The sequence below is a fragment of the Orcinus orca genome, chromosome 18 (genome assembly GCF_937001465.1).
Source record: "Orcinus orca chromosome 18, mOrcOrc1.1, whole genome shotgun sequence".
Taxonomy (NCBI): Eukaryota; Metazoa; Chordata; class Mammalia; order Artiodactyla; family Delphinidae; genus Orcinus; species Orcinus orca.
The window spans coordinates 4,294,741-4,314,392 of record NC_064576.1 but is presented as its reverse complement, the minus strand read 5'-3'; the positions used below and the strand labels follow the sequence as shown (position 1 = coordinate 4,314,392).

At 36.3% G+C, this 19,652-nt stretch overlaps 1 protein-coding gene across 2 annotated transcripts in view; it reads right to left on the bottom strand.

Moving 5' to 3' along the window:
- NALF1 (NALCN channel auxiliary factor 1) overlaps positions 1 to 19,652 on the bottom strand; it is a 573,794-nt gene that overhangs the window by 454,695 nt on the left and 99,447 nt on the right. The window lies entirely within an intron of this gene.

The following is a 19,652-nucleotide window of genomic DNA, read 5'->3' as shown; positions in this document are numbered from 1 at the left end:
TTCTGTTTTTTTCAGATATATTATATACCCAGGAGTGAAATTGCTGGGTCATATGGTAGTTCTATTTTTAGTTTTTTGAGAAACCTCCATACTATTTTCCACAGTGGCTACACCAGTTACATTCCCACCAATAGTGTATGAGGATTCCCTTTTCTCCACGTCCACGCCAACATTTGTTATTCGTGGTTTTTCTGATGACCGCCATCCTGACAGGTGCACGGTCTTGATCTCGCTGTGCTGTTGGTTTGCGTTTCCCTGATGCTTAGTGATGCTCAGCATCTCTTCATGTGCCTGTTGGACATCTGCATTCCCTCTTTGGAAAAATGTCTGTTCAGTCCTTCTGCCCATTTTTTTGTTTTTTTGACATTGAGTTGTATATTTTGAATATTAACCCCTTATCTGTCATACCATTTGCAAATATTTTCTCCCATTCAGTAGGTTGTCTTTTTTTTTTTTTTTTTTTTTTCTGCGGTACGCAGGCCTCTTACCGCTGCGGCCTCTCCCGTCGCGGAGCACAGGCTCCGGACGCGCAGGCCCAGCGGCCATGGCTCACAGGCCCAGCCGCTCCACGGCATGTGGGATCTTCCCCGATCGGGGCACGAACCCGCGTCCCCTGCATCGGCAGGCGGAGTCTCAACCACTGCGCCACCAGGGAAGCCCAGTATTGTCTTTTCATTTTGTCAGTGGTTTCCTTTGCTCTGCAAAAGTTTTTAAGTTTACTTAGGTCCCGTTTGTTTATCTTTGCTTATATTTCCTTTGCTTTAGGAGACAGATCCAAAAAAATATTGCTACGATTTATGTCAAAGAGTGTTTTGCCTATATTTTCCTCTAGGAGTTTTAAGGTTTCTGATCTTACATTTAGGTCTTGAATCCATTCTGAGTTTATTTTTGTATATGGGGTTAGAGAATTTTCTAATTTCATTCTTTTCCATGTAGCTGTCCAGTTTTCCCAGCACCACTTATTGAAGAGGCTGTCTTTTCTCCACTGTATACTCTTGCCTCCTTTGTCGTAGATTAATTGGCCATAGGTGTGTGGGTTTATTTCTGGGCTCTCTGTTCTGTTCCCTGGATCTATGTGTCTGTTTTTGAAGAGGTCACCACTTTTTTCTCTGGTTGGCTTTTATAAGTTATGCAGACTCATGACCTCGATGGATAGCCTCCATCTGACCAACTGCACAGTAACTGTATAAAGTCTTACATGATTCTAATCACAGACCTGCAGTTTGTCCAATTCCCCTGCTTCTCCCCATTCCCTTGCCCCCAAACCCATTTTCATCCTCCTAAATGGTCAACTTGAGTCAAATAATTAGTAACTTGCGAGAACACAAGGAAACAACAATGACACCACTTAGCTCAATAACAATAAATTATTAAGAGCTTTTCCCCTATAATTTCAGAATGGGTAAATAAAGAGGCAGTTAGAAATGAAGTAGATACATTTTTCAAAAGAGCTGTGTATAATTTACAAAGAGAAAACGGCAGTTACATTTTATAATGAAAGCACATGTTTCCTCAAAAATCTGACTGCAGGGGTTTTCTAGTCATACATGGGACAAGCTCTCACATGCTGATACTGACCTCACTGACTCATCAGGAACATATGGTGACAAATACGTATCTAATGTATTATTAGAACAATGCCATACTGATGATACTAGGTAAATTGTGTTATTAGGACCTAGGGGAACTGAGCTCTACAGTGTATTCAAATCAATATGACTTGATATATACTTTGCACAATTTATATCCCTGAAATAATATTTTTTATAAACCTAGGTAAAAAATAATATCTATGAATACAGAAAATGATGCATTTCCTCATTGGAAATGATACATGCAGAATATCTCATTAAGAGCAGAAACAAAACCATAGAATAGAATTAGGATAGAAACAATCTACGTGGTATCTGTTGATAATATTATATCCTTTCTCTTTATCTTTGGAGAATAAAGGATGGAGATTTCAAATGATTATTTTTCGTTTGGGGAACTTAGTGTAGAAATACTTAAAAATCAGTTAAATGTAATTTACACTGAATTTCTTGAACTTACATAGCATCTATCATTGGATTATTAATCACTATTGATCTTTCAGATTCATGTGCAAACTATAATAAAATTAATACATGTAACTATAAAGTTAAAAATGTTTACCTATTAGTTTCATCTATTTTTCACAAATCAAATTATAGTAACCTAGGTAACTCCCAGATATTGGTGAATATCTAATATCATTATATAAATCATTTTATAAATAGCCAACATTTTGCATGTATCACCTATCCAAGAATGGTTTGCCAAATGTGTGAAATGCTCTGCCAATTCCTGCCAGTTTTCCTGAGGATCAGAAAAACAAAATCACACCAGACCCTCCACAGCCAGGGATAAAGCATGTTCTCTGTAACGCAAACAGAAGGTAAACTACTCTGTGATTTACAGAGTGGGAGTGGGAGGGATGGACATAAAGGTAGCAGAGAACAGCTTCAGGTATCATTAAATTCAAGAGCTAGAGTGGCAGAGATCATGATGCTCATTCACTCATACAATATAATGTATTGTATTCATTCAATATACATTAATGTGTTCCTACTATAATCCATGCATAACATTGATCCTTCTGAGTGGCATTTTGTTAGTTAAAATACAACAAAATCAAATTAATATTAAGGTAATTCACTCATGACAATGCATGGACTCATCAATGGCATACTGACATACAATCCCAAAATCTATTATTTACATTAGTTTACGGTGCTAAATGGATGGTGGAATTCCACTAACTACTGTGACTTCTCTGACTGTTGATTTCCCAAATAGCAAATATGGCAAGGAGTACTTTTTACCCATTTCACAGGGAAACCTTACTAAATAGTAATTATATATTGGGAAATGTTTTAACCTCTCCTAGGAGAAATATTTGCCAAAGCATAAATCTGTCAAGGAAATGATGATTTTATTATTAAGATTGTTTTGTAGATAAAGTGAAGGTATGAAAAAAGACGAATGCTTTCATTATTAACAAGAAACAACTTTTGATCACCTACCAACTGCTTTTATACAGTCTTTCTGAGAGGTAATCTTATCGGTTTCACATAACTAAAACATAATATAATAACTGAAAAATGCCTTAAGTAAATAACCCAGGATAAGTTTTGTTTTGTTTTTAATATAAGAAGATAGTAATATTAAATCATGCCCACTGGCACATTTCTCAATACTGAAGCCATACTACCTGGCATTTTTCTTTAATGTTCTCCTCGCAGTTTTCGCTTCTTTAACTTAGCTGGGAGCAAACAAAATTTTGCTCACAGGTGCCCCTTAGGCAGTGCTGTACAGAGGTTATCCCTCTGTTAATTTCCTTCCTTGCTTACTGGCCTGTCCTCACTGTTTGTAAACTCTACGTGAGCAGCACTGATATGCACCCTCCACATTCAGGGGTGCATCCACAGCCCCTCGCACTAGGCCTGGCATCACACAGACACTATATAGATAGTTGTAAACGAACGAGCCGATGAATGAATGCCACCGTGCTAAGCCTTTCAGACACTACAGAGAACACAGAGATAAACCCACAAGGTTTTGCCCTGGAGGCATATTGCAGACACTTGTCCTACCCACACAGTGCACTTGTCTCCCTGAGTGCTTTCTCTGCTTGCTTCACTGGCTCAGTCTTTCCTGGCCCGGCAGGGAGAGCTGAGTGTACTTCACCTGGGTGTGGCCCTCAAACTTTACAGAAGAGAATTCAGCATATGAATACCTCAGCTTTTCCCTCCTCAGTGTGGACACACTAGAGGATCTTACAGATCCTCAGAGGACCATACTGCAGCGTCTCAGGGCCTCACCCTGCTCTTTAGCACACATCCTTCCCTTCCCTGTCTCAATCCTCCCCTTCTCCTATAAGTGATTCCCAAGATCAACTCCAACATAAATTACTTGCACTCAAATCCTTGCTTCAGTCTTCAGTTTGGGGACAAGCAACTTACATTCTGGTAGGAAACAGCAACCTTAAATCACAGTAGTACAATATTAAAAGTAACAGAGGCCATATGGAAGTGCAGATGGAGTGCTATGGAAGCTCATGGGAGGGGCTGTACCTGGAAGAATCGATAAAGATGCATTGAAAGAAGAAAGAACCAAGATATATACCAAATTGGTCAAACCTCATCTGGGTTGAGTCGAGAGTGATGGTTATAGACATGAAGAAGCTGAGACCATTCCTAACAGAGTAAAAGGAATAAGAAACATATGGAGGCCATACAGCAGAGTTGTATGGAGAACACGGTGAGTGTTTCTGTTTGTCTGGACCATAGACTGTGTGAAGGGGGTTTTTGGGAGGATGGGTTGGAAAGGGACTCCAACTTGTATGTTTGGCCAAGAATTGCAATTGTTTTGTATAGGCGACGGAGAGCCTTAAATTTTTTTTTAGAAAGTAAGTGACATGATCAGACTGTGCCTTAGGAAAACTGATCTTTTAATTGTGTAAAATAGATTAGAATAAGGAAAGGGAGTTGTGAAATCCTTGCAGAAAGCTAGTCCAGTAGTACAGGTAGCAAATAATGATGCCCAGAGTGAAGGTTACAACAGAGGCAAAGAAAAAGAAAACAGAAGTATGTGTTAGCCGCAGCCTGACCGGCTGTAAGGCAAGGACGTGACCATAAAAATGAAACACAGAAAGTAGAGCAGGCAGAGAAGGCTCTGAGTCAGACAGACTTGGGTTTAATCCAGTGTGAGATCTTGCAGGCTCTTTCAGCCCTGTGAGACGTGAACATTTTCATTTACAAGAAAGAGAAGAAGACATACCCCGTTGGCTACCGAGGCATAAAACAGATGATGCATCTGAAGTCCAGCAGAGTGCCTGGAGAACATTAAGCGTCTGATTAATCGATGGCAGTTATCATCACTGTTGTTAAAACATGAATAAGTAAGCAAAGTCTTTTAAAAAATGATACCTTCAAAGCTAAAATTTAGCCAAAGAGATTAACATATCAAAATAAAGAATTTACCATAGAATGGATAAATAACAAGGTCCTACTGTATAGCACAGGGAACTATATTCAATATCCTATGATAAACATTAATGGAAAAGAATATGAAAAAGAATATGTGTATAACTGAATCACTTTGCTGTACAGCAGGAATTAACACAACATTGTAAATCAACTATACTTCAATAAAATAAATTTTTAAAAATAAAAGAATTTACCAATCAGAAGAGGTGTGGGGTTTATCAGCCTAGAATTAATCATTAAAGAAAGGAAGGCAAAAGACATAACAGGGCTTCCCTGGTGGCGCAGTGGTTGAGAGTCCGCCTGCCGATGCAGGGGACACGGGTTTGTGCCCCGGTCCGGGAAGATCCCACATGCCGCGGAGCGGCTCGGCCCGTGAGCCATGGCCGCTGAGCCTGCGCGTCCAGAGCCTGTGCTCCGCAACGGGAGAAGCCACGACAGTGAGAGGCCTGCGTACCGCAAAAAAAAAAAAAAAAAAAAAAAAAAAGACATAACAGGCACGTACCTAGAGCAGAATCCAGAGCATTACTCTATGTGAGTCACACAACTTACGCTTCTTCCTCTGCTTCCATGATCTCAAAACAACCTTGAGATTGTGATTTGGTTTCACCAAAGGTCTGACTACAATAACAGAAAATGCTGGCCATGTCAACTTGAGAAATCTGTTTTCTGTTCGAGTGGTATTTTTATTGAAGTTTAATAAATACTCACTTAAAATTTATATATAGTTTCTTATGACATGGTTTAACATGATCATACCCTCAATTAAAGTCAAATTCAAGTTTCTAAGCGTATCGACCTTAAGATTACACCCTAGGCCAGGAAGAATTTAGCAAAAATATCTGTCTGTTGATTTATTTCACTTCTCTCACAGGGCCTGGTGCCTGATGGCCCACCACACTCCTGAGGGAATGATTCAGCTGTACAGCTTGGTTCATTCTACTTCGTTTACGTTCATAATCAGCTGCAGTAAGTAAGATGGAACGATGACCAACTTCAGCAAAGTCTCTTAACAAACATGACACTATTGATCTTCCAATCCAAGATGGGGAAGTTCTGTAGCATGAATTACCACCACAGTCAAAGGAATACCAACACTGGCTTTCACTGCAACTAAAACTCAGATAAAATAGAAATATAATAATCCATGATTTTATCATTTTTACATAACTTTGAAGCAAGGTTTTCTTCCCACCTACAGAGAAGTTTATACAGAACAAGACTAAAGGTAGGAAGTATTCTGATATAGTACAAAGAGTACTTGATTGAGAGTTAAAAAACCAGGAGAGAAATCTGCTCTCACCTCTGTCATATACTAGCTGTGTGATATTAGTCAGACTGCAGACACTTGCTAGGACTCAGTTTCAATAAATGTTCATGAGACTGTTGGGTTAGATGATTATGAAAGTCTCCTAAAGTTCTAAAATCCCCCCTGAAACTGCTATTTCTCCTTAGCCAAAACAGATTTGATCTTATTTCTCACTCCCTTTTTATTTCATAATGGGGTTTGCATAGATAAATAATAAGAAGTAATAAAATATTTATCGGGACCTATGTCTATTTAAATCAGGGAATTCCTGTTCTTGAACATAGCACCAATATTTGTTATTTATTATAGCCAGCAAGGCAGAGCAGTAATTCAGATCCTGGCCAGCTCACCCCAAGGTGCTTAATAAATATTGATGACCCAATCTGTGTCTAAAGGAAACAGATATTCTCTTGGGGGGAAAGAATCAGGTTTCCTTTCAAGACATTACGGGAAACATTGTTACAGAACTTGATTTTTTATTGCTTAGCACTTTGTTTTAGCATAGACTTTTTGAGATCTACTGTTTTTTAATTCATCCACGGCTGCATATTAGCAGAGTTATTCTCTATTTACCTAAGAATTTTACTATCAAAAAGCCTGGATTCTTCAGGAGTTATTTTCTCCATCTTTGCTGCAGATGCACTAAAATTCTGAAGCTTCTTCTCAATGTTAATTGGAAAGTAACACTTGGTGTAATAACTCTTTAAACAGGGACCTTCAAGCAAGTATTCATATGTTTACCAAAATCAGACTGAATGAAGATTAAATGTTCTGTTCTTTATGCAGGCATTTGGCCATCTTTCTCAGGTAGAACAAGTTTCTATTGTAATAAACATAGCTAAAAGACCACTGTGGCTTCTACATTCTATCAACATGTTTGTGAACATATATACCAGGATCCAAACCCAAAGGCACAACATTTGGCCTTCACAGTAAATCAGCAGTGAAATTAAAATTGCCTAAGAATATACAACATGGAGTTGTGTTCAATAATGTACAAACTGTAGAAGCTCCATTGCTGGTCCTCTGTTCCAATGTCCATAAGAAGGTCTACAACCACAGAGTAAAGTCAGGGCTCACAACCTATGACTTGCCAGAGATGGTAAGAAGGGGGGCTATTGAGATGCCTATACCAGTATCCACCAAAGCACCACCACCTAGGATTGGTAAAGACATTTCCAGAGTCACCAAGCACAGATTCAGGGCCAACAGTATGGCTGAGGCAGTGTCCTAGAGTCATTGCTGTTACCCAACACACTCAACTCAAAACAGAGTGGATTTTATTTTTTTTTATCCTCACTTTCCCAGTCCCTCCCTCCTCCCAGTTACCGGGCTCTGTTTTGCCCTGTATCTTACATACTCCCTTATTCCTCATCCCTATTCTGGATCTCTACCCAGACAGCCTGGGAAAATCTTGCCTTGCTCTGAAAAGACTATTTCCTTCCCCATTGCTCCTGTACTATAAAAAACTATTATTTCAATAGTAGCTATTGTTAGATCATTTTACTATGTTCCAGATACTTTTCCAAGTACTTTCCATACATTAACTTATTGAAGACTCACAATAAATCTATAAATCAGTATTATTAATACCTCTATTAGCAGCTGAGGAAACAGAAAAAGAATAAAAATTCTCCCAGAGTCTTAGTATGTGAAGAACCTGAGATCTGAAATCATACAGTGGGGACCCAATAATACTCTTCACTAAACCCTATTGCTTTACTGTATCACTGTGTGATATGAATTATTTAAAATTTATTAAAATTTGTTGAGACTTGCTTTATGTATTACTTAGATGATTTTTAAGTGAAAATATATAATTTAGAAGTGTGTAGGGGCTTCCCTGGTTGCACAGTGGTTGAGAGTCCGCCTGCCCATGCAGGGGACACGGGTTCGTGCCCCGGTCCGGGAAGATCCCATATGCCGCGGAGTGGTTGGGCCCGTGAGCCATGGCCGCTGAGCCTGCGCGTCCGGAGCCTGCGCTCGGCAACAGGAGAGGCCACAACAGTGAGAGGCCCGCGTACCGCAAAAAAATAAAAAATAAAAGTGTGTATATTTTATAAGTTATACACACACTAGTTTTATGTACAGTTTTTAACAAATCAGACTTGTTCATTGTGTTGTTCAAATTTTCTTTATCTTTGCTTACTTTTTATTTTCTTCACCTATCAATAATTGACAAATATATGTGAAATCTTCCATTATGATAGCAGAGTTCTATAGTTCTATCAATTTTGTTTTGTTACTATGTTAGGCTTTTTTGTCAATTGCACACAATTCTAGAATTATTATAGCTTTCCGGTGAATTTCAGTGAACTCAGATGGGGAGAAAAACATTGATTAAACTGATTCATACTCAAGTGTAAAGAAATCCCACTTAAACTTTACAAAATTACTCAATTTTGAATCAAAAGTAATCTTTTATTCAATAATTGGAATAAATATTTTACTTGTGAATATTTTTAAAATTTGTGGATGGAAATATTCTGTGCAGAGTTGTTTCCTGAACTGCTTGAATCTCATCAGGACTTTGATCTCAAAGAAAGCTGGCTTCAGGCTCACAGAAGTTGCCTTCATCCAAACCAATACTTCTCCGAATTCTATCCACTCTAAACCATTCTACTGAAAGATTAACATTCCTACAATTCATTCATGAATTTTATTTTTTCATTGTCCATTGAACACAATAGGTGTCATGATAGTCAGTGCCTTTACAATTTGACTTCAATTTCCATCTTAAGTCCTTTTGCTTACACTTATCTCATGCCATAATCAAAGCATTATTTGCTGCACTCTGATGGTGATTTCATTTTCTCCCTTAAGTCCACATGGTTCTGTTTGCAAGGCTCGTTTTTTCTCCATCTCTGTCTGTAAAAATTTGCTAACCTGTGCAGCTAATTTCAAATGCTGCTTATTTTGTGAAGCTCAAACCTTCCACCAGATGGGATCTTACTTCTACTCTACTGAAACTAGGTTGTCTTTCAGCTGTTAGTAAATGAACATCTATCCTTTGGTTTGGTTACCTGTTATGTTTGTTTTACCTCCCTCTGCCCCATTAAACTCTAGGCATTCTGAGTGCAAAGAGTATCTTACTTATTTCTCTATTGCCTCAAACACCTAGCTCAATAAATATTTTTTCAAAAGGCTTGTATTTTTCCAAGGTGGTCAAACTCTAGTGTAAATCTAATCTTTGAAAAGCACACTTAGAAGCCAGTGAAGAGTCTTGTATGCCCATATTCTATAATCTACACATTATATCTTTCAATTTTGTTAGACACAGATGACTACAATTCTGTCATGTAATAATCCCCTCTTCTGGAAAATAACTATTCAGGACAAAGTTGTGTTTCTTCAAGAAGAGTTCTGGACTTTTTTTTAAATAAAATGACTCACTGTTAAAATGTATATATGACTCTACCGAGATTGTAAAAAATAAATTTTTTTAAAGTCTTAAGATTAAAATATTTAATTCTAAATTTAATTATTTCTTATTTGTTTCCTACATACAATGAGTAGTATATTTCATAGAATTATTTTATGTCTCACCAAATATTTTCCCTGTTCTAATTAGAAACATCTAATGAGAAACATCTTAAGTGAATCAGTTATTGAAAGAGCTTATGCTATTTCTGTACATAATGGTTTCAATTCTAACAAAATAACAAAATTGAATTTCAGCTACAATAATTTAACTGCTCTTCCCCACCTCCGTGAAAAACACCTCCAGTTTGCCTGCTTCTTTTAGGGGATCAAATTGAATTTTTTATGTTAAATTTCCACTCAGAAAGAGGAAAAAGCTGGAGAAAATGAAACCGGAAAATTCTATCAAGTAATGGTCCTTCTGCTGTCTTAGTAGGTAATTTTATAGCCTTTGTTAATCTGAAGTGTATAAAAATATTTCAGTTGCAGCTTGTGGTTTATAAGACACAAAATGCACTTTTCTTTTACGTTTATTATGTACAAATGTATACTTGGCAGTTTCATATAACTATTTTCACAAGTTCCACATCTTGTTTAACATAAAGAGCACAAAGGAAACCTCAAAGGAATAAACGAACAAGCCTTCATACTACACATGCACCGGCTATTTTTGTTAAATATATGGCATTTATTTGCTGATAGTTATTCTCCATGAAGTCATATCATTAAATTCCATGTGTGTCTATTACCACTGACTCTCCAGTGTCTACAGCACAGTCCCTTGCAGAACAGAAACTCCTAATAAACATTTGTTAACTGACCTGACGATTAATTAATACTCATTAGTAAGGAATAGTTTTTGATCAGTAGCATTGAATGCCCTCTGGTATGTTACTTAATGTCATGAATATTTAATTGAAGCTAATGATAAGAATTAGAAATGTTTGGCATGAAATATTAAATACGAAAATATCTGTGCTAAAACTGGGGTACAAACTGCACACACATTATTTGATTTACTTACGTTATTTGTAACTAGCTGGAAAAGGCCGCTTAGTCCCTGGGGAAAAGTGCCAAATAACATTAAATATATGTGTAATATGCACCTGGGACTCAATGTGAGGAGCTGCCATTTGTCACATTAGGATAAAAGATGACCAAAATAGTGAGTTGCACAACCATTATTACACTTCCAAACATCTGATCACCTGATCCATAGAATGCTGTTCTTGAGAGATGCTCCTTGGAAATCAATTTAGGAAATGCCTCAGGGGATAATGTTTATATATACATACGGCACATGGCATATTAAAACCCTAAGAAAGCTTTTTAACATTGTCAGTAACATATTTTGGGAAATCTGTGTTTTAAGATGATTTTCTCTTAATAAATTAAAAAGGAAAGAATCTGTAATGATGGAAAAAATGTTGAGTTGTGTAGGAATTCACTGCCAAGTTCACCTCTGCATAGAGAACTATCACTGTCTCAACTGAACCACCAGAGCTGCACTGTATAACAGAAATGCAGGGCAAGCCACTCAGCAATTTTAACTATTCTGGTAACCACATTAAAAAAGTATAAAAAGAAACAGGTGAAATTAATTTTAATAGTACATTTTATTTAACATAATATATCTACAATAAAATCCTATCATCTCAGCATGTCATTAAAATAAGAATTATTCCTGAGATATTCTGCTTCCTCTTTTCATATAATATCTTTTAAATCTTGTATTTTACATTACATCTTAATCATATGCTAAAATTTCAAAGGTCAAATACAGTCTTAGCAAAACAATGAAAATATGTTTACTGTAAGATTATTTTACACTGCATCAGTTTTAAAATTTAAGTTGATTAAAATAAAATGAAACTGGAAAGGAGCATTCCCTCCACCTCACCCCATTTCAAGCGCTCAGTCGTCACACGTGGCCAATGGCTGCCCTACTGGAGAGTGTAGGTGTGCAGACTCAACACATCATCTGCATGAAAATACAGCCAGTTTACCATAATGCCATTATCCAGTGAGACTAGAAAATATGGTAAGAACTTTAAGCTGTCCAACAGGAGGGTCTATCTAGGTCCTGCATAAAGTAACCATGGGAATCAAATTTCTCAAGGAAGAGACACAAGGAATTATTTAGCCAATATTTAACTCATACTAAATTGAGCTACATCACATTTTTAAAAGTCTCATCATAAATTTCATCCATTTAACTTTTTATATCTGGATGTGTTTTAGAATGAAACTAGATAATATAATTCCTACCTTTGTGGAAAAGTAAAGGAAAGAAAAAGAGGGAAAAAGGAAATAAAAGTTATTATTTGGGGCAAACCCTAGCCATTACAATATTATTCTGGATTTCTTTAACATGAAAAATAAACGAGAACAATGAAAAGCAACAAACAAAATAAACTCACAAATAATGATGTTATAGTAACAGGTAACAATACTTTTAAGTAGATATAGCTTTCCACTAAAATAATAATTATGCTGTACTCAGTTGACAATTCTAGGAGATAATCATAGATCTTAAATGATATTTTCTCAAATATTAACATGGAAGTCCTTTCCATCAAAAGATCACAAAATACAATATTAGAAATTAGAAAGTAAACTTTCTTAAGGATTTTCTTTCATTCAAAAAGCTAAGAGGTGTTAAATTTGAAATAACTAATTTTTTTAATCTGCTTTATAAGGCAGGGAACCAAAAAAAAAAAAATTCCAAGATAGAACGCCTCCTGTGAAGACTACATCCTAGAGTGCACAGGTGAAAGTCCAATGGGTGCCAAACTTAATTTGCAAGCCTCTTGACTGATGATAAAACAGAGCAGAAATTGATTAATCTCTGTGAGCTACAACGCTGGTGCTATTAAGCATTCTAAAGTGGCAACTTCATTTCCTCCAGGGCAAAACATACTTAGAAAGGAAAAGCTGCTTTCCCATAAAATAATCTGTTTTGTAGGCTTAGGAGGTTTCAGCTGGATGACATGCCTTAACCTTTCTGGAGTGGGTAAATTGTCATAAAGCTCATAGCAAAACAGCAGAGTATGCTCCAATAATATTTCACATTGCTTTGCCCAGGGTAGAGGTAAGAGAGAAGCTGCACTTGTATGCTTATGGAAGCCTTCTTTCAGGTTAAAATTAATGGGAAACTGACCTTGAAGAATATCTGTTTCGTAAAGAATTGGAGAACATTATTTAGATTAAAAAATAATAGCTGGGCTTCCCTGGTGGCGCACTGGTTGAGAGTCCGCCTGCCGATGCAGGGGACAGGGGTTCGTGCCCCGGTCCGGAAGCCTGCGCGTCCGGAGCCTGTGCTCCACAGCGGGAGAGGCCACAACAGTGAGAGGCCCGCGTATCGCCAAAAAAATAATAGCTATATGGTGCCAAACAACTGGTCTTTGGAGTAAGTACACATAAAAATTAACTGGCTTGACTACTTTAGGTTAAAAATATCTATTCATACATCAATTACAAAGTTAGATCAACTCATCTCATACATGCACAGTTTACTGAACTAAAATAAATAATTCCTTTTTAAAACAGATCTAATTAATTTCAACAGACTTTTCTATCGTATATATCACCTGGTGAATGGTACTGAACATGTACAATTTCTAGTCCTATTAAGATACTACCCTATAAAATATTTATGTCTCAAATGCTAAATCATGATGAGGAATATAATGCAGAAATTCATAGATATATACCCTATAAGTGACTGCCTATCCCAAAATAGACTTGAAAGAAATACAAACTTACTCAAAGTTTTATTACTGAATATAAGGATATTACACATACATATTACACAGAGTTATCTATAATATAAATATATCTATATACATTTACAATTTATAATAATATAGAATGAAATTCATCCAAAGTGCTTAGAATTTTTGCACATAACAAAAATATAGATTTTAAGTTTTACAAAGTATATTCACATTTAATATTGTATCAAATGTCAAATTTTTTCAAAATACCAATAAATGTAAGTAAGAAAGATTCAATCATTGTTGTCTAATACACAATGAAAAATATTAAATGAATCAAATTTAGTAATTAACGGCACGTCAGATGTTTTGACTACCTGTCCAATGCTATATCTACTATACACATTACACAACACCATCTTTCTCCTTTTTTCTACAATAGATTGCCAGTCTATTGATTTTCTAATTGTCTTTCACCATCATATCAGCCAACATTTAGACTCTGGCCATTAACATAATTATTATGTGTTTAAAGATGAAAACAGATTTTTATGAGACTTAGAGCTGCTTTTTAAGTCACTTGGTTATGCTCTAAACCCTTCCAAGTAGATTACAGACTCAACAATTTGTTCATGGTCAACTCATCACCCTTATTTAAAGAGTCAGCGTAAGAACAAAACTGCTTTCTTCTGTAAAGCAAAGCTCAGCGTAACCATGGGTCTCTCTTTGGCCATCCACCCTTTGATTTAGATTTTTTCCCTCTCTTCCAAAGGCCATTTTTAGTATCTTGACACATTTCTAACTTTTTTTCTAACCCCAAATTGGTTGCTGCATTTCTTGGCAGCAAAATGATCAATCTTTTTTTCTTGTTACTGTCTTAATTTAAATAATGCATTTGATCATGACCAAAACAATGCAGCCATTTCTTGAAGATGTGGAACAGATGAAGAAATACAGAGCAGCGTTCGCCAAAACTTCAAAAATTCACATATTTATGGAGATTGAACTTCAACAAAGGTGCCAAGAACACACAATGAGAAAAGGACGGTTTCTTTGGTAAGTGGTATCAAACTGGTTTTCCACATGCAGAAGAATGAAATTGGACCCTTATTTCACTCCATATACGAAAATCAACTCAAAATGGGTTGAAGACTTAAATGTAAGACCTGAAACCATTAAACTATTGAAAACAAAATATAGGGGAAAAGTGTCTTGACATTGGTCTAGGCAATGATTTTTTGGATATAACCCCCAAAACAAAAATAGAAAAATGGTATTTCATTAAACTAAAAAGCTTCTGCACAGCAAAGGAAAAAAATCAACAGAGTGAAGAGACAACCTACAGAATGGGTGAAAATATTCGCAAACCATACATCTGATGAGTTAATATTCAGAATATATGAGGAACTCAAACAACTACATAGCAGGAAAACAAATAACCCAACTAAAAACTGGGCAAAGGACCTGAACACACATTTTTCCAAAGAAGACATATAGCCAGCAAACAGGTATATGAAAAGGCTCTCAACATCATCAGGGAAATGCAAATCAAAATCACAATGAGATATCTTCAAATACCTGTTAAAAGTAGCTACTATCAAAAAGACAAGAGATAGCAGGTACTGGTGAGGGTGTGAGAACACGGGAACCCTGGTGAACTGTGGTGGAATGAATACACAATGGTTCAGCCATTATGGAAATCAGTATGGGGATTCCTCAAAAAATTTAAAATAGAACTACCATACGATCCAGCAATCTCATTTCTGGGTATATACCCAAAGGAAATGAAATCAGTATCTCAAAGAGATGTCTTTACCCCCTGTTCATTGCAGCATTATTTACAATAACCAAGATATGGAAATCACCTAAGTGTCCATCAACAGGTGAATGGACAAAGAAGATGTGATATCTCTATCTCCATCTATCTCTCTATCTATCTATCTATCTATCTATCCATCTACCTTCATCATGAGAAAGAAGTAAATACTGCCATTTGCAACAACATGGATGAACGTGGAGGATATTATGCTAAGTGAAATAAGTCAGACAGAGAAACATAAATACGTCTGATCTCACTTGTATGTGGAATTTTAAAAAAATGTCAAACTCACAGGTACAGAGAGTAGTACATTGGTTACCAGGGGCTGGGCTGAGGGAGGAGAATGAAGAGATGTTGGTGAAAGGGTACAAGTTTGCACTTATGCAGGATGAGCAAGGCTAAAGTACAGGCATGATGACTATATTTAATAATACTGTACTGAACACTGGAAATATGATAAGAGAATAGATTTCAGGTACACTCTTCACACACACAAAATGGTAACTATGTGAAGAGATAACATGTAAATTAGCTTGACTGTAGTAATCACTTCACTATGTGTATCAAGTCACTATGTTGTATACCTTAAATATATACAATTTTTATTTGAAATACTCATTACAAAAAATGTTGAGCAGATGATTAAGGTATACCAAGCTGTGTCTGCCAAAACTTCAACCTGGCAGACTTTTTTTAAATACATAAGACTGATACATTTTTTATTTATGTCAAGAAGGAAATATGACATACTAATGATACACAGAATACACCCTGAAAAAATTTTTATATAATTTTTCTGCTCAATTTTTTTGACAGCCTGAAAACATTGGCAATAAACTTTATAATGGGTGAAGGAGGTTAAGAAGTTCAAACTTCCAGCTTTAAAATAAATTTAAGTCAAGGGGAGGTAACGTACAGCACTGTGACTACAGTTAATAATACTTCAATGTATATTTGAAAGTTACTAAGAGAGTAGTTCTTAAAAGACTTTATCACACACAAAATATTTTGTAACTATGTATGGTGCTGGATGTTAACTAGACTTATTGTGTTGATCATTTTGCAATATATACAAACATCTGTATGTACAACATAATGAAATTAACATGTTATATGTCAAATATAGCTAAATAAAAAATTTTAAATGAAACTACAGATATACATCACCATTATTTTGAAAGTTCTCAACAGAATGCAGTACTGATATAATTGAAAAGGATAATATAAAGTGTCGCCTTTAGGTTCAAAAAGTTAACTGCACAGATAAAGACGTGGAGTGGCAGAGCTGAGAGTTTCTTCTGAGTGCAAGATGAGCAAACAGAATGATAATGCTGACAAAAATACCTAATGCAGTATTTGGCTGCACCTTCCCAGGACGCATGTCCAAACAGGAGAAGACTACACTTTAGAGCACTGTGTTCAATTCTGATATAACATTTTACAAAGAGATATTGACAAAATAGAGGTCACAGAGAAGGCTGCTTTCAAAATTTTGGTCTGCTGACCATGAAGAGATTTTTCTGTAATCCACGGAAAAAAGTGAAAAAAATAAGGACTATATTGTGCAGAGTTTTGCTACATATGATAAAATTAAGTTGCTGTCAGATAAGGGCTGTTTTATTCTGAGATTATTTTCGTCCTACTTTTGAAGTGAAAGTTATATTTTTATTTACGTAATAACGGTGAAATTAGATACATGACAGTGATTTTTAATGCAATTATTTGAAAAGTCTTTGATCTAATTTGCATTTACTGGTCCTTTCCTGGGAACTCATCCAAAGAAAGGATATCAGAGTACTTAGAAATTTTATACAGACAAAAATACACACAGAAATATTTTATACCATGTATGGAACATTTGAAGAATATAAGCTTAAAAAAATACCAAAGTTCTAAGCAGAAGTTAAAAATGTGTTCCCAATTTCCTAGTTTGGGGTCAGGGATGGACAAACAAGTAGACCACTGAATGGTTCTCCTCTGATTTCCAATCAATTCAAGATAAAAGGGCTTTCCAGATGCTGTTTTGAAAATTTCAATGAAGAAAATTGTCAATAAATGAATTTAAACAAAACCTGGATGGAAACCAGAAAAGAGACAGAAGATTTCTGTCCTTCATATGAAAGTTGAAGAAGATGGTTCTTAATGATGTTTTCTTTCTAAGACCACACCATTTTGTAGTTTACTACTTTAAGAACTGTCTTTTCACATTTGTCTTCTAAATTGACTTGAGTATTTTCAGCCTACCAATATTTATAAAAATAATGCCTTTATATACCTAAGCTATTAGAAAGGTGAGAAGATGTAAGTACTATGAAGTGGTGGCAAGTAGAGCTCTCTTCCTTCAATTTTTGGTATTTTCAATTTTTCTCATTTTTTTTCTGGGATTTTTTTTCATGAAGAAGTTACGGTCTTCCGGTCAATTGATAGGTAGTATCAATCCTGTGTGTCTCCTATGGTCGTTGTTGAATATAATTTCAAACCTCAGCTCTAAAATTGTTGACCAATTGAAATTAAATATAAGGGCAAAGAGTTAAAGAGTTATACATTTCAGCTTTATAACAAAAACAAGGGATCTAGTTACTTGTGAGAACTCTTGAGGCTACAGAAATTTTCCAGTAGCTGTTATCACATATGGGAGCTAAGGCTCAAGAGATAGAACTTGTCAAGTATTTCCTGAGTAAATCAACTCCCCAAACCAAAAAGAAAGAACAAAATCTTTAAAGATAACAAAAACATTTTGGGGGCTTCCCTGGTGGTGCAGTGGTTGAGAGTCCACCTGCCGATGCAGGGGACACGGGTTCGTGCCCTGGTCCGGGAAGATCCCACATGCCGCGGAGCGGCTGGGCCTGTGGGCCATGGCCGCTGAGCCTGCGCGTCCAGAGCCTGTGCTCCGCAACGGGAGAGGCCACAACAGTGAGAGGCCCGCGTACCGCAAAAAAAAAAAAAAAAAAAAAAAAAAAACCAAACAAAAAAAACCACATTTTGTGTGCGCGTTGCCAGATCCCTCTGCCAAGGGCTCTGTTTAGATCCCATGACTTTCCACACACAGTCTTACCTTTCACTTTCACTTTCTAAATAAAATGCAGAGTTTCTAGTTTAGCCTCTGACACTTACAGAAGCTATAGCTTCAAATCGTCTTCTCTCCACCATTTTCCTCAGTGGAACTATTTCCTCTCCAGTCCTCACCATTTTTGGTTTTCTTGTCTTTGTTCACACTGTTGCTTCCAATTAAAATGTTCTTGTTTTTTTCTACCTGTTGGAGTGTCGTGTATCTTTCAAGGATCAATTAAATACCAGTTTATCCAAAAAGAAAAGTCTTTTTGATTACTCTACCCAAAGTAATCAGGGGCTCTTCTGTTACATTTCATATGGGGATGATTTCTGTTCAGTTTATCTTGCACACTATATTACAAATGCCCAGAAGGCAAGAATTGTTCTCTATTTATCCCTCTAACTGCCACGGCTCCTATAATGAACTTAGGTTGATAGACAAAACTATTAGAGCTGCTCAGAATTGATTCTAAGCATGTTTGAGTGCTCATGTGTTTGCACATATGTACACTCGCAGGGAAAAGTTACAGTCTGCCGCAGACTGAGAACTGACCCAAAGTTTCAGCCGGTAGAATTTCTCTCAGAACAAAAAATCTTTAGCAGTGCCACTGGAAGCCCTTTTACTTAAGTAGCAATGGAAATCAGATCCAGCAAATTCACCTGGCCAAAATTTTTATTTATATACAATTCTACTACAGTTCTGTAGATTTCTAGGACTACAAATGTGACAACTAAGGACAAAAGGGTCACTAATGAGAAAGAACCTACTTTCAGCAATATTTAGGCCTGCTACACATAGAGTATCTAATGAAATCTTGCCTTTTAGGTTACTAAAGACGTTATGTTTAATGTTTCTTTGTAATATTCCATCTGTGTGACTCCGGAGTAAAATCTCCATCCACCAGGTGGAAGTTAGAAGACTTTGTTATGAAAAGTATTAAATGACTTTTTCTAGGCGCTCTAACTTCCCCAAAGCAACTGGCAATGTTTCAAAACCAAATACTAATTCACATCTCTACAAAGAGTACATTTCATAGAGATGTAGAACAGCCCTCAAACTTCAATATGCATAGAAAACATTAGGCTGGGGGTTCTCGTTAAAACTCAATATTTTTGACGAAGTAGTTGAGGGCAGCACCTGAATTCTGCATTTTTAACAGCTTCCCCTGGGTGATGCCAATGTTGCTGGTCCACGGACTGTACTTTGAGGAGCACATATGTAGAGTATTAGAATCAATCATAAGGAAATATGAAATGAGTTTAATGTCAGTGCATATAAAGCACTAATACAGACACACATAAACCATAAATACATAAAGTCATGATGCAGG